A 15,926-nucleotide genomic window follows, 5' to 3' on the forward strand; every position below is an offset into this window, starting at 1 on the left:
TGTTTACAGTTCGTGAGGTGTGGATCATGTATTCCTACGGACAAGGCAGTCGGAAAGCCAACCTATGGCGTCATCACCGGCTACGCCCGTACATTCGGAGTGGGTAGTCGCTGGCGCATTGCATACTCCTTGCATACTAGACATTCTTTGCGTGCCACTAAATCCCAACGAAGAAAATTGTACTGTGGTGTTTTGTATCGTCTGCAACGGACTTGACCAACGCATCAACTGAAAGGCCGTATGTCGAACATGCCTGGATTGGCAAAGGGTACGTGAGATTTCCAGTTTTCTTGTGTCTTCTTTGCTCTCGCTGGTAATTATAGTCTTTATGACGTCTTTTCCGATTTCAGAATTAATACAGCAATCATAGCGTTTTGATTCCATCGCGCTAACTACACGTAGTTTTGCTTTACCTTGTTAGTTGTAGATTCATAAAGGCACAGCGTGATGTTAGTAACGTACAGGTACCATACTTACCAAGCGCTCCACCCCTGTGTTCCTTTAGTAGGCAGTGTGGAAGCAAGTAGTAAGTGCTTAATCGAGTTATGGTCACCGGTTGCGCCACAATACCATCAGAAACCGCACACATTCAGGAAACGGCAGGTGTAGATCGCCTTTTGTGAATGCTGCCGAGATCAGACATTTTATATGTGTGTAACCATGGAGATCGTACGTACGTTTTTTTTTTTTTTTCTGGTCCTTACCAAAGAGCGTGCAGTGTATGGAGAGTTGGAGTAGTGCAATCGTCCAGTATTATTATTGAGGCATGAGTTGAATTTGTTTTTTTTTTTATCTTCAGTTTAAATCTCTTTGAGAATCTCATGATTTATCTTGTCCAGGCGGCGTTGTTAACCTGATTTTGCTATTTCGTGTGCTGTATTAACTCTGTTTAAGTATTGATTATGTCCCAATTGTGTCTTGTGTTCCTCTTGTCGTGTTGTGTATTTATTACATTTTTATGTCTTTTCCCGTAATTTGTACTTTCTCATACTTTAAATTTTCATATGAATTTTGTGAGAATGCTTTTGCATGGATTTTATTGTAGGGGTCCATAATATGCAACCTCTGGTTTTCAGAGTATAATTTAACAACAGAATCTACCTTCATTAATATAAGAACCGTACGTACTCAATTGTCGGGCATCACCTGTATTCACAAAGATGTATGTATCACATATACACATATATGTATATGGGCAATTCCGCAGTTAGGTGGACATGACATGGATAAAAGAAATGTGCCTCTTTATCTTACTCTTTAATCTAGGTATCAACTAATGCCATGGATGTTCACCAATCATTAAGGTCTTTCAAATTCAGTACATTTTATCTTTCGTATTGATTGATTTCGCGAGATCTAAAACCATCATTTAAAATGTACATGTGGGACTGGGGGTGCTGAAATTCACTTAAATGCAAATTACAGTGGGTTCCTTTGAAATTTTTTCCTCAAAGTTTTGCTAAAGGCTAAAAGATAAATACACTTAAATACTCCAGAAGTCATGTGACATTTTGTCAATTACAAAAGGGTGAAATGACCTGCGGAATTACTCTGGACAAATGTAACGTTACTAACCGTAACGTTACTAACCATGCTTTTTGGGGTCTAGCTAAGAAATTATTGGTCGAAATGCTAAAAAACATTGTGTGAACATTTGTCATTATGCAATAATTGAAATTAATGCAACACTTTGTTTGAAGTAACTTGAATTTTTGCACACTTTTTGTTACAAGACATTGATTTTTTTTGTCATGTCCTTTTTTCGTAACGTTACTAACTAGCCCTTTAAGTTGCCATAGCAATGCTATTATTTCTTGGATTGTATTCATTCTTTTCTGTATCATAAACCTGGGAATGATGAACATGTTTTTGACGTAATTTTGGCTTGAAATGAATAAATGGTAATTTAGTAGTAAAAACAAATATCTAAATTTGTTCAAATGTAACATTACTAACCGCGGAATTGCCCATATGTATATACATATATATATGTATATATATATGTATTTATGTATATTGGTAATATATATATATATATATATATATATATGTATGTATATATATATATATATATATGTATATATATATATATATATGTATATATATATATATATATGTATATATATATATATATATGTATATATATATATATATATATATATGTATATATATATGTATATATATATATATATATATATTTATGTATATTATTTATGTGTTTGGTGTCTTGTTTCTAAAACATGCGCTTAATTTCCTCGCCAGGATAAAGCGTTTTAATGCCATTTTAGGTTTTAATCTCATATATATTTATATTCCATGTCTAGATGGACGTTTGCATTAATTCGTAGATGTTTGAATGCGCAACGCATGTCATTGCAGCTATTTAGTAGGGCCTGCAGTTGGCATACATGTCACCTGAACTTGTTGCCATTACTCTGCGCGTCACTCACTTTCCGCTCCACCTTTAAATTTCTCAAAGGAGAATGAAACCCTGATTATTATGTATGTAAATTCAGTGAGTTAAAAAACATATATTATGTACAATAAATCAATGAAGTTTGATAAAAATCGGACAATCCGTTTTAAAGTTATATATTTTTCAATTTCGGCATACTACCACCGCTGGATATAAGAAGACTACAGCAACTCGTGATGTCACAATTGGACAACGATCTATCGTTACGGAGTAAAAGAAAATGTAAAGAGAAATTTACATATTTTCAAAGGATAATGATAAAGCACTTTGAGTCCCTTTTTTTAGGAATGCTGGGGAATAATCGTTGGGAATGAATTAAAGAATTAAATAATATGAAATTAAATGAAATAACATTCATACCTTCAACATAAATATGTCAGTATAACACGTGGAAGGAATTTGTACTTGTCAGTAAAAACGATAATTTTGTGGAATTCTCTTCATATTTTCTTCTCTCCAAACTTCACTGATGATTGTGTTCAACTAATACTTCAGCATTTACTCAATCCACATACATGTATTTTGGTTTCATTGCCCTTTTAAGAAGCAGTATGGTAGCAAGTATATAGTAACGTTAAGTAATCAAATTAGTTATGGTTACGGTTTGCGCCACGGGTTATATTTCGCATTCTGTTGAAAATAAGAATATAATTGAATTGAAGCGACGAATCGAATTGACTGCTGTAAGGCTTCCTACACCCGATGATAATTCTAATTGCCTTTTGATTTCCGATTTCCATTCATTAATCATACAAAGTTTAGAACGATTTCCATTGATCAATCATAAATTATAATATGTTTATTTTGAATGAAAAGGAAGAGAAAGAAAGAAAGAGAAAGAAAGAAGACGAGAGAGAGAAGGAGGAGCAAGAGGTGGAATAGAGCGATAGGGGGACAAATCTTAAAGATAAAACATAGCTACGCCTGGAGAAACTGTCGATTTCTTTTCTACAATAGACATATTGATTATGCATTCATAAGAAACGTGTGAAATAAGGTTGTGATGATAAACATTTCAGTTGAAAAACGACGACAATGTAAAATATTCGCCAAAAAGACTCGCCGGAAGTACTACAGTCTCAGAACATTACCCGATCGGGGTTACTATGTAATTCTTATAATTGATTATCGAAAATCGACAAGTCGCAGGCCACTGCAGTATCCTCTGGTCTTCTGAAAGTGAATCGCATGCAACTTGTTAGGAAAAAAATTTACGATTAATACTTTGGAAAGATCGATCATCACGAAACGTTCTCCAACTACCCACTACAACGAATGGTTGTGGGGAACGCTTCATGAAAAAAAGATAAGAAATAAATAAAATAGATGCCTACGATTGAAATTCTTTTACACCCTTGATCTCATAATGCTCCAAAACAACTCATTATCCTGTAAAATCGCGTCAGTCAGAATTTTTCTTTTCTTGGTAGACCCTTCCGATGTACATTGCGAGCAAATTCCAACTGGTAAATGATGAATTTTGAACCAAAAAACTGTGTTTTGGCTTTTAGTGCAATACCTCACACGATGTTCAAGATTAATTGTGACCGTGCACCTCAAAACGAACATAAAGTCGCACACATTGATTTTGCGTGAGGACTGAAAATAAGTGAAATGGGTCAACCTAGCCGAACCTGACTTTTTCATATTTTTTGAAAGAGCGGGTCTTCTTTTACATTATGCTAAAATTTGGTATCATAAAACGGGCAGAAAAGTGTGTTTTTTAGCAGTTTATCTCGAACTTGTTTCTACAGAATAGTGTGATTAGGTATGTCTTTAGAATCCCTTTTTCATTTCTGAAAAACCTTGTCCACACTCTTCAATTTCAACTCTAATAACTTTTGAAAGGATAGTGCTACTGCTTTGAAAGTTGGCATTAATTATGGACAGAATGTGTTAATGAGGCATGCTTAATTTCAGTTTAATCTTATAATCCCTTCATTGTTGTTACTCTGGTGGTTTACATCCTGTTTTTTTGTCCCATTCATCGCACAGCCAGCACGGTTTGGTAAAGATTAAGCGCTTGAATAGACACTGTACTTCAGAGCCTCTTTTCTCAGTTCACACTTTTCCTGAGTTTGTGCTTTCTTTCCGATATTTAGATAGATTAGGAGAGTCCATTTGATTTGAGTAATACATTATTTTAAAGCTTAAAGTCTGTTCTTTCAGAAAATGGTCTGAACTAAAAATTCATGTCTGGCGACTTTTTGTTTGTTTTGAGGTGCAGGGTCACAATTGAATAGATTCTAGAGTAAAACCAAACACGGGGAACAACGTCAAAGGTTTATGCAAAACGGACCCCCCCCCCCCCCCCCAAAAAAAAAAAAAAATACAAAATAAAAATAAAAATCAAGCTTTACACGTTTTCCTATACATAGTCTGACTTTAAATAAGAATCAGATGTGTCCCTTAATGTCCTAGATTTGTAATATTCTTGCAAATATCACTTCAAATGAGAAACAGGGTTGCATTTTCCAAATCGTCTGCATGACTTCAGCCATAAGTTTGTGTTTAAGTCGATGAAAGAGTTGGGAGGTGGCCTTCATATTATGCGTATTAATGTTCCGTGAAAACACGCAAAAGTTCGGAATTCCGTAACTTTCTCAATAGATATCCGTTTTTGCTGAAAATTGTGATATTGCATATGTGATAAATCTGTCATATGATTTTACTGTGTTTTGTAAAGTCAAACTGGAATTCGGTGTGTTTTATGCTAAAAGTAAAGGTCATTGCGGAGGTAGGTATAATAGTCAACAACAGAAGCATGCAGACTGTTTTCTCTCCGTTCCTATTGAATACATTTCAGCAGCCTTCCGTAGCATTGCTGTTCAATTGTTTTCTCCAGGGTCCCTCAACCCCCCACGTGCGAAGTGTCTCTTCCTCCACCTTCTCTCTCTCTCTCTCTCTCTCTCTCTCTCTCTCCCCATCCCTGTTCAAAGCAATTTAAATGTATAAATGGAGTGAATTCATACAATCTTTGGCAAAGTTTTTCATTTGAGAATCAAACCTAAACCATGTCATTTAAGAATGTTCAACCATGTAAGACTGTTTGTTTGTTTGTTCTTTTTATTGATACTTTTAGCGAAACAGATCTATTGGTCAAATTTACATCATTGTGCGATCAGTCGAAGAAATAATGTAATCATCATACAAGTCTTCCCTTTATCTATACATACAATTTCTCTAGATCGAAAAGACTAACCCACATGTAGTGCAACAATAGTATAATCTACAAACAATGACGTTTTTCTTTGTTTGCTCGTTTGTCGTTGTTTGAAGTTGAAGTATGAATATCATACTTTTGTTAGGTGAGATATATCGATACTTCTCATTTCTATATAACAAAAGCTACGGATTGCTCTTTAATGAAAACAATACAAATTGACAGTCATATAGCTTTCTGATTTCCTGTCCGAAGTGAAAGGAGGAATAACTATAGCTTTCATAACTAACAAGAAAATATGATTCTGTTTTTACTCTTAAATATGTATGCGAAGAAGATAAGAGGGTTTTTTTCTCCTGTACGAATTCCAGTAAAGATTTATGCGCACAGAGTGAGACTAGTAAGGCCATGCCATCGTCTTCTCTTCTAATTAGCATAATTATTACGATTTAGGCCTACATCTAACACGTGCGTGGAAAATTGAAATCTCCTGTCCTTATTTTTTTCGTTTGTCATTACCCATTTTGCCTGCCTTCAGCCCACACATCTTCACGAAAATCACGAAGGACCATGCACAAACAGGAACAGCATACAAATTCATGTCTTTTTTTTCCTTTTTATTCTTATTTCTACACATTTTTTTCTACTCGTTTATGATGGCCAGTGGGCAATTTCTAGTCCATAAGACAATGGCGAAATCTTCCGGGTTTCATTTTGCTTGTTTATTTGGTATTTTTTTGTTTTGTTTTGTTTTTTTGTTCTGGCTTGTACTCTTCTTTACTCAATTTTGCCGGCTTGCAATCCATGAATTTCCTAAGCCATCAAGGAACACCACGAACACAAAGAGCTGATAGAGGTGTTGGGGGAAAGCTCACAGAAAATTCCATTTATTCATTTCTCACGACTTTCGGAGACAGTAATTTGAAGGTTGCCACACATTTACCCTTGTCCGCTCGTGTCACGTTAAATACTCGACGACTACTAGACGTCAGGGAGCTTTTCCAACGTGACTCATTATTTTGACGCCCGCACAGCTCGCCGGTGCGAACTCTCTCAGAAAATTTGATTTGAAAGTGAGTCGTTGTTGGAAGTATCACGACAAAGAACAATAGTGTGGGGCAGGGAAGGTCGATATGAAAAGGAAAGTATAATAGGAAAGTACTTCGTCCGCGGCGGTTTTTTTCTTTAAGTTCCTTGTGTTTTATCTCGGAGTATGCGCGCTATCAAATTGCCATGCACTTAGAAAACTGCTTTGCCTTATTCGCTGACAGAGAATTAAAGGGATGATACAGTTTTGGTTGAGATGGGGCTTCAGGTTTCCAACTTTTTTTTGAAGATGATTATATTTTAAATGATGAGAACCACTTATTACATATGAAATGCTATATCATTCTAAGAGGAATGCAAAGTTTACTTGATGAAAATTGGGTTTGAATTGGCTAAAATATTCAAAACAAAGCATTCCTAATTAAAATTAGGATCGCTTTAATTGTTTTTCTTTGTTTTTGGATATCTTAGCGATTTTACAACCGATTTTGATAAAACAAACTTCAGATTATTCTTAGAATTGTATGCTTTTAACATTTCATTATATGGTTTCTAAGTATCCCACATAAAGTCAAAAGCTGAGTCCTCACCTTAACCAATACATCTCTTTGAGACAAAGTGAAATTCTGTCTCAGTGAAAACGGCGACCTCGGGCAATCGCTATGTAAGGGATGTCAATCAGACAGACTGTCGTGTTTGCACAAATATCTTTAAAAAAAAACTCGCTTTGTAAAGCAACTCTCACATCTAATTTTTTAGAACGTTGTGCAATTCAGTCGAGAATGCCACTTCTAGTACCTCCACGAGTATGATGCCTGATAATTGCAATGTGTGGTTATTTCTTTTCATTCAACTGTTCCCTATTGAGACAAACACCACGGTCACACAGTGTGGTTTATGTGGAAATGTCCCAATTTCACATAGTTACTGTGTGAAATTTGGACATTTCCGCATAAACCACACTGTGTGAACAAACACGGTCACCCAGTGTGGTTTATGTGGAACTGTCCAAATTTCACATACTTGTGGTTACAACGTGAATTTGGGATATTTCCACATAAACCACACTGTGTAACCGTGTGTCTGTTCCATACGGATTGTTGCTGTTTCTGTTTTTCGTTCACAAAAAAAAAAAAACCTTCCGGGGCAAGATTATGCTCGTGAACTCATCTGTCAATCATTGCTAAAGCGTATATAGTCCTAGTTACATGATTAACTCTTTCTGTGCCATAGAGAAAAATGTGCACATATTTCACACACCAACATATGGGCAGGTGATAATGTGTCGCGTGAAGGATTAAAAGGCATTGTAATGCACCTTCCCCTTGACGAATATTACTTAAATGTTTCACCGCGATGTTTTAGTTAATTATTTTAGGAACATGGAAACATCATAGTTATGCTCAATCTCAGAATTAATTCTCAAACAGTTTGATGTTCAAAATTTCTTTGAGACAGGAAAATATGCTTGCGAATTTGACTTCAACCGTTCGCGAGTTTGCCTAAATTAATAGAATGATAAGAATGATAAACGTTTTTAGAAACCTGAGTTTTCACTTTCCGTATTGAGTTGTTTTGAAGTCCATGTTTACATTTCTGATTCAGTCATAAGTAATATCCAGTGTCGCCCACCTCAAAGCCTCAATTGTGTGTCTAACTTCTTTCCGCGTTGCGACAAATGTCATGTTACGTGCTACTAAAAAACATCTGGTGTTGTATAAACAGAAACTAACACAGTCAGCATCAAAGGGATGGTATAGTATCGGTTGAGGTGACAATTCAGCTGTTCGCGAGATACTTACAAGCCACTTTATGAAATGATAAAAAAGCATAACATTCTATAAAAGTGGAATTCAAAGTTTATTTGATGAAAATCGGTTTTGAAATGGCCAAGATATCCAAAAACAAAGTAAAACAAAGCGAACACAATTTCTAAAAGGTGGGTCCAACCTTTCGTATAGGATCATTTCGTTTTGGATGAATTGGACATATCAAAAGCAATTTTCATCAGATAAACTTTTAATCCCCCTTAGAAATATATGCTCTTTAATATTTCATTAGAGGTTTCTCGTTGTTTCAAAAAATCATCATAAAAAGCCAAAAAACCCAATCTCAACCAAAACTGTATCCTCCTTTTAATGTTGCAATTATGCCGTATTACATGATGATGCTAACATTTCAATCTTAAAATTGGAACTTTATGAGGAAAACAGGAGATTTTCTCCTTCGAGCCCTTGATCATGTTATACTTATTTTTTATGCCTCCGCCAACGAAGTGGCCGGAGGCATTATGTTTTCGGGTCGTCCGTCCGTCCGTACGTACGTACGTCCGTCCCGTTTTGTTTTTGTCGATATCTCAAGAACCGTGTGGTGGTTTTACATCAAACTTGGTATGGGGGTATATCCTGGGGGATAATACTTTGTTTGCATTTTAGGGTCACGAGGTCAAAGGTCAAAGGTCACAGATTATTTTGTGAAAAAAAGTTGAAATTTCATGTTTTTCTCCATATCTCGCAAATGGTTCAAGGTATCTTCATGGAACTTAGTATATATGCATGTACCGATGGGCAGTAATTATCTAGGGAAGTTGGGGGTCATGGGTCAAAGGTCAGGGGGGGGGGTCAAAGGTCAAGGTCAACTCCTCAAAATATCACTACTTTCCTTATATTTATGCAATGCCTGAAGGATTTTTTTTAAAACATGTATGCATGTATAACCCAATATATATTCTGTGGGAAGTTTCTTGCCAAAAGGTCAAAGGTTAAGTGAAAGTGCTAAATTGCACTTTTTTCTCCATATCTCGGAAGTAACTCAAGGTATCATCATGAAACCTACATATTTATGCATGTTCTACCTAACAGTGATTCTCTTTGGAACTGTGAGGTCAAAGGTCAAAAGCCAGGTTTAGATAATGCTATTTTACCATTTGATACTGAAATTATACTTTTTCTCAATACCTTGAAAATTACTCAATGCATAAACTTATAAAAGGGTCAAAAGTCAAGTAAAAATCATCAGTTCCCCAAATACCTGCACTCTGACGTTTTAATCATTCATCCAATTGAACCTAGTTCTAGGAAAGTGAACATTCAGCACATTTGTGGCAAACCTGTCATTTTGATATTTTGCCAATTGTGTGAAACGGTCATCACACATTGTCAATACATTGTACTATAGACCTATTAGGAGAACCATGCATTATGGCGGAGGCATACCAGTCGCCGTAGCGACATTTCTAGTTTGTTTCAAAGTTGCAGAATGGTCAAAACCACCATAACTGCTTTATCTTCATTTTTTTTGTCTTCAATTTGCAAAATAAGTGTAGAATATGATTTCCACTTATTTTCGAAATTTGCAAATCATAAAAGATTTTATTCTGATTTCGCTCAGATTCTATGAAGTAAGGTACTATTTCCGTTATCTTTCTAAGGCTAATTATAATCTAGAGAGTAAAATTCTGCGGTGCTAATATAGTAACAAGTTGATAATTCTAACAACACGTGAATCATTCCCAACACTTAGAGTGTATCTGAACACAGAAATTTAATTTTCTGACATTGTAGGTTATTGTACTGCTAATATCCCTATGAAATATAACATGGAAAACATTAAAGAATGCTATGAATACACCTAACAATTCATCTAATATTTCTGAAGTTCGGTGGGGCAATGCCTCCAGCAACACTCCCGCTGGCATGGCTGAAATCTTTAATGATTTCTTTTCTTCAATTGGAAAAAATCTTTCTCAAAATATTCCTCTTTCTAGTAAATCTTTTAGTGATTTTTTAGATACACCTAACTCTAAAACTATATTTTTTGACCCAACATATAAAGAAGAAATAATAAAGATTGTTGCCAATTTGAAAGAAGGTAAAAGTCCTGGCCACGACGGAATTGACAACTATTTGATAAAAAACATAATTCCTCAAATAGTGGATCCCTTAGTACATATTATCAACTCATCGCTTGCAACTGGCCATATGCCAAATAGCATGAAAATTGCGAAAGTAATTCCTATTTATAAGAAAGGGGAGAAGGATGATGTCAATAACTATAGACCCATATCTTTATTATCTTCTATTTCTAAGATTCTTGAAAGAATAGTCTACATCAGGACAGTACGTTTTCTTAAAACCTGCGACATATTTTCAAACTTTCAATTTGGATTCAGGGAAAATCACAGCACAACACACGCACTACTTGCCCTCATCGACAAAGTCACACACGCACTCGACACACTTTCACACACAATAGGTATCTTCTTGGACTTCTCCAAGGCCTTTGACACGATTAACCACGGAATACTTCTCGCCAAACTGTCTCATTATGGAATACGTGGAAAGGCCTTGGAGTGGTTCACGAGTTACCTATCAGAAAGATCCCAATTTGTACATGTCAACGGCTTTGACTCTCAAAGTAAAACAATTGCATGTGGTGTTCCACAAGGGAGTTTATTAGGCCCATTGTTATTCATTATTTATATTAATGATTTTCATAGATCGTCGGAGAAACTATCATTCATATTATTCGCGGATGACTCTAATCTTTTTTTTTTCCCACCCTGACCCAAATATCTTAATAAGAACAGTCAATGAAGAATTGATAAAGGTCATACAATGGATATACGCAAACAAATTGTCATTAAATATTCAAAAAACAAAAGTTATGCTCTTTAGTAATTCTTTAGATAGCCTCCCAGGCAATATAACATTTGATACTACTCCCTTAGAAGAAGTTTCTTCTTTTAAATTTCTTGGTGTTTGCGTTGATAACAAGCTTTCATGGAGGAATCATATTGATAACATATGTAAAATTATTTCACGTAACATTGGCGTAATGAATAGATTAAAATATTATCTTCCTTCATCTGCATTATTAACTCTTTATTCTAGTTTGATACTCCCTTATTTAAACTACGGGATTCTTGCTTGGGGTAATACATATCAGATGTTACTTGATAAACTTCTTTTATTGCAAAAGAAAGCGCTTAGAATTGTTTTTAATTTACATACCCGAGAACATACAGATGCTTTGTTTTCTGACCATAAGATATTAAAAGTAAATGATTTGTATGTGTTTCAACTTGGTCAGTTTATGTTTAATTACAACAGTACCTTTTTACCTAAAATATTCCACGATTTATTTCATCGAAACAGTCATGTTCATAACTATCCCACGCGACGATCCGACGAATTCCATCTTCCGTTAATGAGAACCGCACATGCCCAAAATACATTTCTTTATACCGGACCCAGACTTTGGAATAAATTAGATAATAGTTTAAAAGATTCCCCCAAATTTGTCACATTTAAATATAAACTCAGAAAACATTTACTTTCTACTTATAATCTTAGATAATCTAAATTGTTATAATTTATGCTTGAGCTTTCACCTGTCCTGATGTCGCAGCACTTGGCGTGTTCTGTGTGCAGACCTCTCTTCTTTCTTCTCTCCTTTTCCTTTCCTGTCTATTGTTCTTCGTAGACTTGTATTGTTACCGTCTTCTCTCCTCTCGGTACTGTCTCGCGTCCAACAGTGTATATGCGTGTGGGTAATTGAATGTGTGTACGAATGTATTGTCCTTGTCATATTTTCCCGGTACACGTGGTTCAATGAACAGTGTCCGGGCACTATATCATTGGTATTCTATATTTTTTCCCGACCTGTGTATCTCAAAATAACTACATGTATATTGTTATAGAATAGTATATCATTCACTCATTATCTATCTAGCGATCCACGTCCGACAAGCTTTGCTTTTTAGTGGATCACTATTTTCCATGATCGAATTTATTTTCCGCTCGCCCACGTAGTATTTGTACAGTTTTCCTCTTTATTATTGTACATATATGTTGTTCTATAATTTGTCTCGTATATTACATGAATCTTTTGCAAGCGTTTGAACAATATCATTTAATGACATGTATACATTGTACTATGTTTTTGATTTTCGTTGATTGGAAATAAACTATGATTGAATTGAATTGAAATTGAATATAAGAGTGCAACGTTACTCACATACAGAGATATAGCAATATATAAAGGGACATAGAGCAATTATCTCTAAAACGCCAAAAATTACATGCGCATTGATCTAAGAGTAGTATTCTGGCCTTATCGACTTCATTCGATTGCGTATAGTTCGATAAAATTGTCTGTACGATCAGTGTACTACGATACTCTCAAAACACGCAAACACACGCAAAAGCCCACGTACGCATCAGCTAGGTTGGTGCAACCGCGCCGCGCCGGGCCACTGACCATGCAGCCGCGGTAGCCTCTACTCATGCGGATGCATATGGCTCAATGAGGCGATACCGAAAGACAGTATTCGATATAGATGTGTGCAGACAGAGGCGAACGAAGGAAACGTGCACACACCGATGGTCTACGCACGGTTACTATTTTCAGCATTGCAGCGCGCACCAGTGCGTGCTGATTTATTAAAGATTAATATTTTCCAGTTTGGGACATTTTTTGTGATGGGATAGAATTTTCTCTAGAGTTCTCAAGACATGCTCTCACGCCTCTCAAATTTAAATTTTAGGGGAGAGATTCCCTTTAAAGGATCTATGATATGCAAATGCTTGTTGACTTGTGTTAATTTATGATACCCTCAACATCAGTTATGCGGCTTAACTAATACCTAAACACGTGCGTTCCACATTATTTTATGATAACTTTTTTACTATCAACATGTTCTTCAAATTACTTGGATACGCCAAACCAAGATTTTGCTTGTGACATCATCCGTCAATCATGGTTAAGTACTAATATGATTAGTAAAAGACAATGGAATGCACCTTCCCTTCGACTGAGCATAACTTACATGTTTCCATGTTACTACATGCATGACTAATATAAAACATTGCAAGGAAATATGGAAGTTATACTCGGTCTAGAGATCCTTTAATAGGTTAAGTTCCTTAGATAGATATAGATCCTTTAATGGATGAAGTCAAGGATCTTCCCACTGCTGATTCGCGAAATTTGTGGATTGATTTAACGTCTTGCCTCACAAATGATCATATTCCCCATCTGATTTTCCAATTTATGGTCATGGGATGCTAGGTTGTCATAGATATTGGGTTAAAGAAGCGTAGAAGATACTTCGTCAGGAGCAACGTGAACGTAATTGACACTTTGGATCAGCATCAAGTCTGCATCACGGAAGGGCCGTCAGTAAGAATATTGTCAGTTGGCTCAAGGGTCACTGAAGGCTAGATGAACATATCGGTTGTTCATTATCATCCACTATCTACGTCTCTTTGATGGCGAAGACTTACTTCTATGACTGCTACTACTCATCATCTTTAACCCCTTCCCCTTCGTATAAAAGAGTAAAGAAAGAAAGCTCAACAAAACAAGGTAATTCAATACCATAGCGTTCATATCGCTGATGCGTGCAGTGGCCGCGGGAAACAGCGTGTGTTATTGTGCTCTCGTGGTGGGGAATACGCCATTAGAGGGGAGAGCGAGCCTCAATGGAAAGCTATTATTCGGGTCGCTTCTCTCGGCTTTGACAGCAAAGCATTACGCGCCGGTCAGCAAGTGATGGGGTTTTAAGACTGGAGGGGTTTACCGCGGTAGACTGGTACGCCTAACTTTATTAATGGGAATCGCGGCTTGCAGGGAACTCCTTTTATACCTCCCTCCAATTCTCTCCTCCTCCTCCTCCTCCTCCTCCTCCTCTTCCTCCTCCCCCTCCCTCTCTCCCTCTCCTTTTCTTCTTCGCTCGCCCTCCCCATCCCCGTTCTCTCTCTTCTCTCTCTCGGTCATCCATTTCTCACAAGATAATTGAGGTTTTGTCATCTTTCCCAGGGGCAAGGTATAGAAGCTGCATGTGATAAGAGGAAACATTTTCAGAAATACGATGCCAGACACTTCGGAAAAAAAAAAACAAGGCCCGAACTCTTCCTTTCTGCCAAGATCTACACCACAGTTGCACAGAATATTGTGTTGCGACCCACATAAGGATTCCGCAGGTTGTGAGGGCTTACGTGTTTATGCTAGTGTGTAGGTGTGTGCGTTTTCATGTAGGCCTATGTATTTTCCTTTGTATTTCAAAAACTCTTGTGAAAAACAATGCAATACAACACAATTCATGGCTAAGCCTTTTCCCACCCGAAACGGTTTCGAAATGATCATTTCACTGAGCAACATAGGTCGGTGTGTAGAGAGTAAATGCGTCGCTGTCATCACATAATGGATAACACGTAAATATCTTCTTACCGATAACACGTCTTTCTGACAATAATCATTTTTTTCTTAGAGGAGTGGCGTTTTACAGTTTAAATGGTATGTAAATACAGGCCTACGTGCAAATTTTCTTCACTTTAGATACGTTTATATCATCTCATTTTTATGCTTATCTTTTATTCTTTTGCACTTCGGAATTGTATATTGTAAACGTTGGTTTTTGACGATGATACGTGTTTGCATGTTTCGGCCTCCGCGATCCGTTGCATGCGACTATGGTGAATGCTGCAATACCATGGTGTCTGGTAAAGAAAAACAGTAACTCAATGTACCTTGCAAGTGATTGCATGTCTGTGTGTACTCAATTTTTTAACACTGGAAGTTGGATTTCCATCATACTGAATTCGTCACTGCGACAGAAGATATAGAAAAATGCAGAAAAAAACAGCAACAAAGCTTCTCTTTGATCTCGGAAGCTTGCCTTATTGGCATTCTTTCCGGTGGATGAAACCGCGTCCATTACGAACTGAGCGCAAAATGACTTTCTTGTTATGTTGTTAACTGTGAGCAGAGTATAGTGTTTACGCAACGGCATTCGTACTCTACTGTATAATGTCTGCCGTGCACTTTCGAGACTATTGCGATTCCATTTTTTTTTTTTTTGGGGGGGGGGGCATATACGTTAAATCGCATAAGTAAGGTTGCAAAGAGAAGCAAATATAAATTCTAAATATGTTTGTCGTGCCAAACAACAATAAGTGTTTGTGATCATGAATTGTTAGAACGTTCCTCCTTTCTTTTCGAGTGTATTACTACGATCATTTCAACCCAGACATTGCCAGGCAGTGTTATATTACTACATTTTCATTGTGCCAAGTTTGAAATCTAGAGGCGTGGTACCAACAGAGGCATCATCAGTTCAAAAGCCTTTGATAAACCCTTAGTGTGTTGTGAGTGCCGATTGGTGCAGAAAACCACAGCATTGTACACACTATCACGAGGTCTATGTTTGCACCTGATTGGAATCGAACCCAGGACCTT

This window comes from Diadema antillarum, unplaced genomic scaffold, assembly GCF_040938485.1.
Source record: "Diadema antillarum isolate AM-2024a unplaced genomic scaffold, OU_Dant_1.0 seq00000832_RagTag, whole genome shotgun sequence".
NCBI lineage: Eukaryota > Metazoa > Echinodermata > Echinoidea > Diadematoida > Diadematidae > Diadema > Diadema antillarum.